This window comes from Simochromis diagramma, unplaced genomic scaffold, assembly GCF_900408965.1.
Source record: "Simochromis diagramma unplaced genomic scaffold, fSimDia1.1 OVJJ01000596.1, whole genome shotgun sequence".
In the NCBI taxonomy this organism is placed as follows: domain Eukaryota; kingdom Metazoa; phylum Chordata; class Actinopteri; order Cichliformes; family Cichlidae; genus Simochromis; species Simochromis diagramma.
The window spans coordinates 8,636,388-8,646,742 of NW_024387245.1; the positions used below are offsets into that span (position 1 = coordinate 8,636,388).

The 10,355-nt window shown below is 42.5% G+C and overlaps 1 protein-coding gene across 2 annotated transcripts in view; it reads left to right on the plus strand.

Moving 5' to 3' along the window:
- Positions 1-2,220: 2,220 nt before the first annotated feature.
- Positions 2,221-10,355, plus strand: part of fam78ab (family with sequence similarity 78 member Ab) — a 29,791-nt gene continuing 21,656 nt past the window's right edge. The window contains exons 1-2 of one of the 2 annotated variants that reach the window (XM_040053305.1): positions 2,221-3,398; positions 9,989-10,118. The gene's annotated coding sequence lies outside the window, so the exon portion shown is untranslated. Of the gene's footprint in view, positions 3,399-9,682; positions 10,119-10,355 lie in introns of those variants that run through there. The other variant, XM_040053306.1, reaches the window with a different exon arrangement.

Below are 10,355 nucleotides of genomic sequence, written 5' to 3' on the forward strand. Positions count from 1 at the left end.
GGCTCACTACGTCCTACGTCACCGAGGGACGTCGCCAGCACAACATCGCCTCCTGTCGTTTAATTTCAGAAATCACAAAAACACTTCCCTTGATATTTCTAGGCCCTTAACCCCCAAAAGCCCTTTTTGATTGACCCCTACACACGATAGAATGAAGCACAGCAGTTTTTTAAAGTATGAAATAGATTTTTTCATAAATATTTTACAGTGAATGCGGTTAAACTGAGAGATATTTAAAATACAAAATAACAAGACAACTAGGAGATGTTATAATTTGACTCACACCTGTAATTTTATGATCGAGGCATTGATTCATCATAAATTGAGTGTAACAGCAGGCTAATGGTTCCTCTAGGTGTCTTCAAAAATGGATGTACTCCTCTTTATGCACTGAAGAAATACAGAACTTCTTTTCTGGATCACTGCTCCACCTCACCCTAGCATTCTTTTGTCACACCAACCCTCTGCATGTCCTGTTTCACTACATCCATGTGGTCTTCTTCTATTCCTTTAACCAAAATATGAAATCTGTCTTTACATTAATCAACTTCTTTCAGAAATTTTGTTACACAAATACCAACGTGTTTTACCACAGGGATGTCAAAGAGTACACTGTGTGCACGTTTATGAACAGAGAAAAGTTTATGTTTTCGGATACAGAGACCTTTGAAAAAATTCCATTGTCTTGAATCATCATCTGAAGTTCATCCTTGAGCTGCCTTCTGCAGTCTGGCTTGTTACAAGCTGTTTTCTTTTTATTATTATTCTCACAGTTCTTTAAAAAATGAAATAGCCAGCAGCATTAAAGCAATTTTGGCTGCTTAAATGAATAGTCCTTGATGGAAACACTAAGAAACCTTTCTTTAAAATGCTGATTAAAGACCAGATTAACTTCAAAGTGAAATAAATCACAGACCTGAAAGCCTACTAAGGAAGGCCGGGTATTTGACAAACGTGTTATTAAGCGAGCATTGTCAAAAACATAAGAGATAAGGTCTTTATTGTCATTGCACAGTCATACATAGTACAACAGTACAATTAAATTGGAAAACTGTCCCACGTCGGCACTATGTACAATACAACACAACACAGTAACTTAAGTAATAAAAAGAAGAATATGTGTATGTTTATTGCACATTGTTATTATTGCACCATGTTATTAATATTATTATTGTTATTGTTGTCCCCCCCACCCCCACAAAAAAAAAAAGTCCAGGGAGGTAGAATTCAATGGCGCAGCGGTAGAAGACGATCAGCACCTCCTTCTTCAGGTCCATTTTTCTGAGGATTCTCAGAAAATGGAGACGCTGTTGGGCCTTCTTTAAAACTGCCGAGGTATTTGAGCTCCATCGGATTTCTGTGTCTATGTGCACACCCAAGAACTTGAAAATGGAAAATGCTGACAGGCTGCATCAACGGGGGCCTTCCTTCTTCTGAAGCCGACTACCAGCTCTTTTGTCTTGGTGATATTGAGATCCAGGTTGTTGTCTACACAACAATCTGACAGCCTCTTAACCTCATCTCTGTATGCCGTCTCGTCTCCCCCAGAGATGATCTGCGAACTTAATGACTGCATTGTCTGGGTGGGAACTGAGGAAAGATAAGGCCCCACTCTAACTCTGTGTACACGGTCTGAGAGGAAGTCTCTGATCCAGCGGGTGGTGTGGAGCATTGTAGCAATGGTGTCTTCAGTTGATCTGTTAGCTCTGTATGCGAACTGGAGCTGGTCGAGTGTGGGTGGCAGGCAGGACATGATGTGACGTCGGACCAGTTTCTCGAAGCACTTCATTATAACAGGTGTTAGAGCAACTGGTCAGTAGTCGTTGAGGCTGCAAATGTTGGTACGCTTTGGCTGTGGGACAATTTTGGCCGACTTTAGGCATGGCAGGATGCAGGACTGGGACAGTGAGGCGTTGAAGATTTTAGTGAAGATCCCAGCCAGCTGGTCTGCACATTCTTTTGGAAACCTTCCGGTCACCCCATCTGGACTGACGGCCTTCCTGGGGTTCACCGCCCTCACTGTGCGCCTCACGTCATGTTCCTGCACCATGAGGCTTGGGCTGTTGCTGCCGTCTGATGGTTTAGCTGCTGCTGCCTCTAGTCCCTTCACCTCAAAGCGTGCTTCAGCTCCTCCGCAAGCATCGCGTTGCCCTCAGTCAATATGGTATTGCCAGGTTTGTAGTTGATTAGTTCTGAACTCCCTGTCATACCTGTCGTGAGTTGTTGCTGAAGTGGTCTTCAATCCGCCTCTTGTACGCTGCCTTGGCCTCTCTGATACCTCTTTTCAGCTCAGATCTGGCTGTACTGTAATGCAATAACATCACCGGATCTGAAAGTGGCGTCACGTTGCTTCAGCAAGACCTGGACTTCTTTAGTCATCCAAGGTTTCTGGTTGGAATACACTCGGAGACGTTTGTCACAGTAACACTGTCGATACAGAAGTTAATATATGAGAGCACTGATGTTGTGTGCTCTTCGAGGTCCTGGTGTTCAAACACACTGTGCTTTCAAAACAGTCCTGCAGCTGATGTGATGCACCTTCTGGCCACCTTCACAGTCTTTCTGGCTGGGGGACTCTCCTCCTAAAAGGAGTGTATGCAGAGATCAGCAGCATGGACATGTGGTCTGACAAACCTAGATGTGGTAGAGGGGTTGCTCTGTAGCCTTTTTGGATGTTGCTGTAGGCTTTATCCAGTGTGTTTTTCCCCCTTGTTGCACATTTAACATGCTGTTCAAATATGTGGAATACTGACTTTAAGTCAGCATGGTTGAAGTCCCCAGCTATAATGTGCACTGCATCAGGATGGGAGTTCTGCTGACTGCTTATTGGCTTGTGCAGCTCCTCCAAGGCCGAGTTAGCATTAGCATCGGCTGGTACATACATGGCCGTTACCATGACGACAGTAAACTCGCGAAGTATGTAGAATGGTCTGCATTTCACAGTAAGATATTCCAAATCCGGGGAAGAGTGGCGGTCTACAGTCTTTGTGTTTTTGCACCAGCTGTCATTGATGTAGATGTATAAACCCCCTCCTTGGTTCTTACCGGAGTGGGCGTTCCTGTCGTGATGGTGGACCGTGCGGCTTGCCAACTCAAGGCTGCAGTCAAGTCTCTGTGAGTAGTAGGATGCTGCTGTCCCGTACACACTCGCTGACTACGTCGGAGAGGAGATACTCAGCGGTGGCTGGTTGTTTCTTTAGCCGTGCGAGCGGGCCCGCCCTGCAGCCACGCTTTTGCCTCCTCTGTTTACGTTTCCTCTTTGGCTTGCCGCTGGGAAGAACCAGCCACAGAGACCCTGGAGTTCTTATTATGTCCTCCGGAATGCCGTGGAAGTGGTGATAGTCTGACGTAATGTTCCTTGCACAGCGTAATCCCAAACTCAGAAGGTCCTGACGACTGTAAGTAGACTCTACTCGATGTAGAGTAGTAAAAAACACATTCACTCACACATATACACGTAGAAAATATAAAAAAATAAAGCACCGAACGTGAGGCGCAGTGAGCCGCTGCGTCTGTGCCCGTCACCGTCTTTAAAAGAACACGAAGAGAGAAACGGCAATGACACTCCTGACTAAAAATCTAAAAAGGCTTCCGAGGCTTTTTCAAATGTTACTTTGGGATAGAGTCTGCAAACTGTGTTTTATGATGGGTGCTGAATGATAAGACTTGCGTCTAGACAGATTGTTGGCGATTACTGTTAAAAAACAACAACAACAATAATAACATAAAAAAATATCTTATTCAACATTTTAACACGATGACTTTCAATATTAGCATTGTGTTCATATGTAATTTCTCACTTATTCTCTCGAAGACCTCTGTAAAGTCTGGTATTGATGGGGTGCTGCTGGAAACTCTAAAGTTTGAGAGACTTTTGCCTCCTCTTTGCTTTTGCTTTTTCCTCTTCATCAGCATTTTCCTTTGCTGGGAATTGGGTATCATTGTGCTCCTGTTGGTCTCCTCCAAAAAAAAGCCCACACAGCAACCTACGTTTGTCCACAGCCCGACATTCACACACAAGCCCCAATATATGCCCCATCACTTTGCACTGCCACACTGACTGGCCATAGATGTAGCCATCTGATGGCTCTGTCAACACTGACTTGTAGTATCAGGGCTAACCCCATCTCAGACATGTATGGAGATATTTTTCTGACATTTTCAGCGGCAGATTACCCGTATCTCCTCCTCCTTTTTCCCTCCGTGCTCACGAGTTTGTCATGGATTCTGATATATAATGCAGAACCTCTGTGCTGTCAGCATCCCAGATAACAATATTTCCTTTTGCTGAATGCAATAAGTACTCCGGGTTCAGGCACATTCGTAATAGCAAATGTCATATAATAATTAAAAGTCAAAAACAGTTGTCAAATAGTCAAACAGTCACTTGTTTCCTGAAGCAAACAATCTGGTGATTGAGCTCTTTTCCATATTAAAGTTCCACTTCCCCCTGCTGAGAAACTGTGCTTCAGAAACTCAGGATGCTGGAGGGATGCTGAACTGCATGGTGTTAAGGTATCCCACATGGTGATCACGCCATTTTATCAAATGGAGGCAACTTGCTTAAAAATGCTGCAGAGTGCACACACAGGTGCTTATTATGGGATCTTTTTCTTCCTCGTACACAGGAATAACTCATTGTTTGAGTTGTAACAGACTGTGGACCCAGATCCAGTCACCCTTAGACCAGAAAAGTAAATTCAAACTGCAGAATGAAATCACTGAAGTTTGATCAGTGCAACTGTGTATGATGTGGGTGATGAGTTTATGGTGTCCCTCTAACTTATATTTCCAGGATGTTGGTTTGTTTGGATGCCACAACCGCAGTGATATATCTGATCCACCAGTCACCAACCTCGGAAATGATGAGGATCTTTCAACACACGCGCAACACTCTTAAAAGAACCATTTCTTACAGACTGTTTTAGACATGCTGGGTTTGGTGAACACAGGTGAGAACAGCGAAGATCGAGCAAACAATTGAATCATGCTGCACACACTGATGAAGATGGGAATCCTAATGTACAAAAAAAGACTTAAGAGAGATTCTTTGAGAGTGTTAAAGGATATGCGCCTCTGTATGATGGGAGATGAGCACAGACAAAAATTCTTTTGAATCACCAAAGGAAATAAAAATCCCTTTGAGGCCACTGGATCAGCAGTGCATGATCACCACTGGGCTGTCCTGCTTGATAATGCAGTACTTTATTTCAAACCGTTGAGGGAACTCATTCCACATTGTCGCGAAATCGATCAATGTAGAGCAGTGTCACAAACCACGGAGGCCCCAGAAAAGTGCAATCAAACGGTGAGTTTATTAACAGCCCGGAGAAAACATCAACATATGTCTTCTGACCAAAATACATGTTGTGGACACTTATAAAGCAGTGGGGTACACGCCCCCCCATGGCGTCAATGACAGATTAAAAGAGGTTCCAGACATTAGTCACAGTTAATCGTACATCTTGTACATCTTTAATAGCTATAAACAGACATAGAACTTCTCTTTTCTATAACACCTTCCATACAAGGTAATAAACTTCAAGCCCTCAGTGTCTCTGGGGCTGATTATTGACTCTGGTCATCTGTTGCCAAGTAGAGTAAAATATAGTGAGACTCCAAATGAGTTAAGGCCTCAGGCCTGACACATTCCTAGATTATATGTGTTGTAAGCATGCCTTTCAAAAATTCAAATTCAAATTCAAATTTTATTTGTCACGTACACAGTCATACACAGTACGATATGTAGTGAAATGCTTGGACAACTGCTCGTGACCTAAAGAAAAACAAAAAAAAGGAAAGGCTATGAATAAGATAGGAAATAAATATGAAAAATTAAAAAGGGTAAATTTAACTAGGAAGGAATAAAATATAAATTAAGGTTAAAAATGAAATACTGTACAACACAAATTAGAATGAAGGGTAAATTTAACTGGGAGAATAAGATAAAATATATAAATTAAAGTTGAAAATAAAATAACTGTACAACAAAATACACAATATAGAACTATATAAGAATGTATGAAGAAATCTAAATATAAATAATATATACACAATAACAGCAGCTGTACAAGTATTAACCGGAAATGAAGAATATAGTGACCAGTGTTGTGCAAAAACAAAGTCCAGAAAGTCCAGTGTGTGTGTAAGAACTGTATGTGTGGGTCAGTACTGTGTGGTGGTGTGATTGAGAGACCGTATCGCCTGCGGGAAGAAGCTCCTCCTCAGTCTCTCTGTGTTGGTCTTCAGGGAGCGGAATCGCTTTCCTGACCTCAACAGAGAGAACAGTCCGTTGTTGGGATGGCTGAGGTCCTTCACGATCTTCCTGGCCTTGGTCCAGCACCGCCTGCTGTAGATTGAGTGCAGGTCAGGGAGCTCGGAGCGGATGGTGCGCTCAGCTGACCGCACAACCCTCTGTAGAGCTCGTCTGTCCTGCATGGTGCTGTTCCCGAACCAGGTTAAGATGTTTCCCGCCAGGATGCTCTCTATGGTGCACGAGTAAAAGTTCCTGAGCACCTTGGAGGGCAGTTGGAAGTCTCTCAAGCGTCTGAGGTGGTAGAGACGCTGTCGGGCCTTTTTCACCACGGTGTTGATGTGACAGGACCATGACAGGTCCTGCGTGATGTGAACTCCGAGGTATTTGAAGCTGTCCACTCTCTCCACTGGGCACTCGTTGATGACGGGGGTCTGGTAGTTCCTCTCCTGCTTTGTGCTGAAGTCCACTATCAGCTCCTTTGTCTTACTGACGTTTAGAAGGAGGTTGTTCCTCTGGCACCAGTTCTCCAGATTCCTAATCTCCTTCAGGTAGGCCGTCTCGTTGTTATCAGAGATCAGGCCCACCACGACGGTGTCGTCAGCAAACTTGATGATGGTGGTGGAGCTGGTAGTGGCCACACAGTCATATGTGTACAAAGAGTACAGCAGGGGGCTCAGAACACACCCCTGGGGGGCTCCAGTGCTGAGAGTGGTGGAGGCTGAGACATGTCCGCCCATCCTTACTGCCTGTGGTCTGCCAGTTAGGAAGGTGGAAGCCTTGCAGTTATCCTTCTATGTTCTAGTTTCCCTCAGCATGTATCACCTGGACAGTCATGCCAGTGAAGCTTAAGACCCTTAATGAACCGAACATCAACTCAAAATAAGCACAAATATGCAATGTGTATAAAATACTTCTAACCGTACTTGTAATAAAAGTTAACATAATGGAAGGATCCTCAAATGGACATCTTCAATCAACAACTTTAATGCAATATCAATACTGTAAGAAATATTATTAAATGGAATAATGCTGTAAAGAATGTTATTAATGCAGTTATAATGATGCAAGTTATATGGCAGCAATAAAAGAATTTCTGTATCGCCACAACATGCACAATATTGGGTCTCTGTCATCACACCATAACTTTGTTATGCCATATCATCATCATCATCATCATCATCATTTATTTATATAGCACTTTAAAAACACACCTGGTAGACCAAAGTGCTGTACAATACAAATATGCATATAGTAATAAGATAGCAGAAACCAGACATAGCAATCAAGTTAATAAAACAAATGTCAGTTACCCACAGAGTTAAAAGCCAGGGAATAAAAATAGGTTTTTAATAAAGACTTAAAAACTGGCACTGATGTAGCCTGTCTAATATGGAGAGGAAGGTTATTCCAAAGCATCGGCGCTGCAACAGAGAACGCTCGGTCTCCTCTAAAGTTTCAGCCGTGACTTTGGGACCGAAAGCAGCAACAGCTCAGCTGACTGAAGGGAACGAGTGGGGACGTGGGGCTTCAACAAGTCAGACAAATAAACAGGTGCCAGACCATTTAGAGATTTAAAAACCAATAAAAAGGACTTTAAACGGATTCTAAATTCAATTGGAAGCCAGTGTAGAGAGGCCAAAATCGGAGTGATGTGATCAAATTTCCTTCTCCCAGTTAAAAATCGTGCCACAGCATTTTGCATATGGAGAGATACACACATCTCTGACTCTTTCTGGGATGTTTTGAATTTTTGGAGTTGCTATTTGAACTCCTGGTAAGAAGCTGTTTTTTATAATCATGGATCGCGGATATTCATTGATGAGTTCTTGGATTCTTCCAGCAGAAGGCAGTTTCTGAAACTCAGAAATTCGAATGAGATCCACATCAAACATAAATCTGTAAAATTGAATTCAAATTTAAAATATGGTATAAAGCAGACTAAAGACAGCCGTGGCCCATGTACGCATCTGAAAATCTCCCTCCAAACCTTCACTGAGGAGCCCTTTTTATGTGGCAGGTTTCCTCTGCATGCTCTGTTCTCCTCCTGCAGTCCAGACATACATGTTAGGTTAACTGATGACTCAGAGGTGGCAATATGTGCAGATGTGAGCTCGATGAAGCTATGAGTGAGCAGTAAACCTATAAAAATGCAAGCCCAAGTGTGTGAATTAATATTATAAATACATAAAAAGCTAACATAGCATTAGGGTTCAGGATAGGTGTGTGGGGTACAAGCCACAAAGATAATAAGTACACCTTCACCAGGTTGTCCTTGCATGACACAATGTGGTAAAACTCCTGGGATCAAATCTGAGATGCACTTTTTGTATCCATCTGTCCGCACAGTCGTGTTCAGCAAAGTCAGATTCTCTGAGCACCACAGTTCTCTTTTCCTAAGCCCTTTAAATCGTTTCTCCTGACCTTTCCCATCACAGTCAAATAAAGGTGATTAGGAAAAGGTTGGACTATATTCCACCACAGCCCACTGTGTATTTGGATATGACGTCCTGGAGTGTAGTCAAGAAGAGTCCTCTAGAGGGCGCACCTGTCTAACCTGTTACTTTTTATTAAAGCTGCATAAAGCTGCAAATGACCCCATAGCTTCTTTTCATTGCCTTGCAGTATTATTTTTATGGCCTATTGCACTGCAGTTGTTTTTAGTCCCCATGCTCATGCTTCAGTGTATAACATTCACAGTCACACACTGAAGCATGACAGCATTTTACCCATGATCAACATATATGTCCAAGAAACTATTTCTGTCTCTTCTGCACAACACTTACTGTCTTAAACTCTCTGTTAAATATTCAAATAGCACATATAGTTTCACAATAGATCCTCAGTTCCAAAAACATTAAGGTGAGAATCTGATTGATTTTGAAATCAGTTTTCATTCCTGCTTTTGGTTTCACAGCGCACTCCTTTGCATTGGTGCGGTTTCCTATAAAAATCCTCTGAGGTAAGAACAGTGTGACAGGAGAGCTGTAAGGGTATGAAGTATGAACAGTAGTCTGAATCGGCACATTAAAGTGTGATTTCTGGATAAAAACTCTGTCGAGTAAGCGTAATCTTGGATATTCCTGTCTATTTTTGGTCTCATTTAATTTGTGTAAATTAAAATATTAATTTATGTTGCATATTCAGTCGTGCAATTTCATTTTATGGCTTTGTGAGATTGAGTTTATTATACTATTAAATACTTCATTAATGTTTAAAGGCAGACTGTGGCCTGCCATGCACCCAGAGCATTTTAATCTATAATTGTGATAATACAGGAAAAATTAATTAAAAAATTAAATCTCTTTTTCATTAAGTAATTTTAGGTTGATGGGAGGCTGTAGTGCCCATGTTATGCACACTCATCAGCCACATCTTGCTAGTATTGGAATGCACCCCCTCTTTCAGCCTTCAGAACTGCTTTAATTCTTCATGCTATAGATTCAGCAAGGTGCTGGAAGCAGTTCTCAGAGTTACGTCCATATTGACATGACAGTGTCACACACTTGCTCCAGATTTGTTGGCTGCACATCCTTGATGTCTCTTGTCCCACCAGATCACAAAGGTGCTCTATTGGATTGGAGACTGTGGAGGCCATTGGAGTACAGTGAACTCACTGTCATGTTCAAGAAACCGGTTTAAGAAGCTTGAACTTTGTGACGTGGTGCGTCATCAGCAGAACTCAAGACTCATCCAATCAAGGAAGTTTGTTTTGTTTATGTTTTGTTTCTCCAGCCTCCTACTGTCTGGTTTCGTGAGCTTGTGTACCAGTTTCTGTTCTAAGCTGACGGGAGTGGTCTACTGCTACTGTACCCCAGCTGCCTCAGGGTTTGGCGTGTTGTGCGTTCCAAGATGCTCTTCTGTGGTGAGTGGTTATTTGAGTCATTTTGTCTTCCTATCAGCTCAAAGCAGTCTGACCATTCTCCTCTGTCCTGAACTGGCGCTAACTGGATATCATCTGTTTTTCAAGCCATCCTCTGTAAACCATAGAGCTGGCTGTGTAGGAAAATCCCCGTAGATCAACAGTTCTGAAATGCTGAGACCAGCGTGACTAGCACCAACAACCATGCCATGTTTAAAGTCACTTAAATTCTGATGCTCA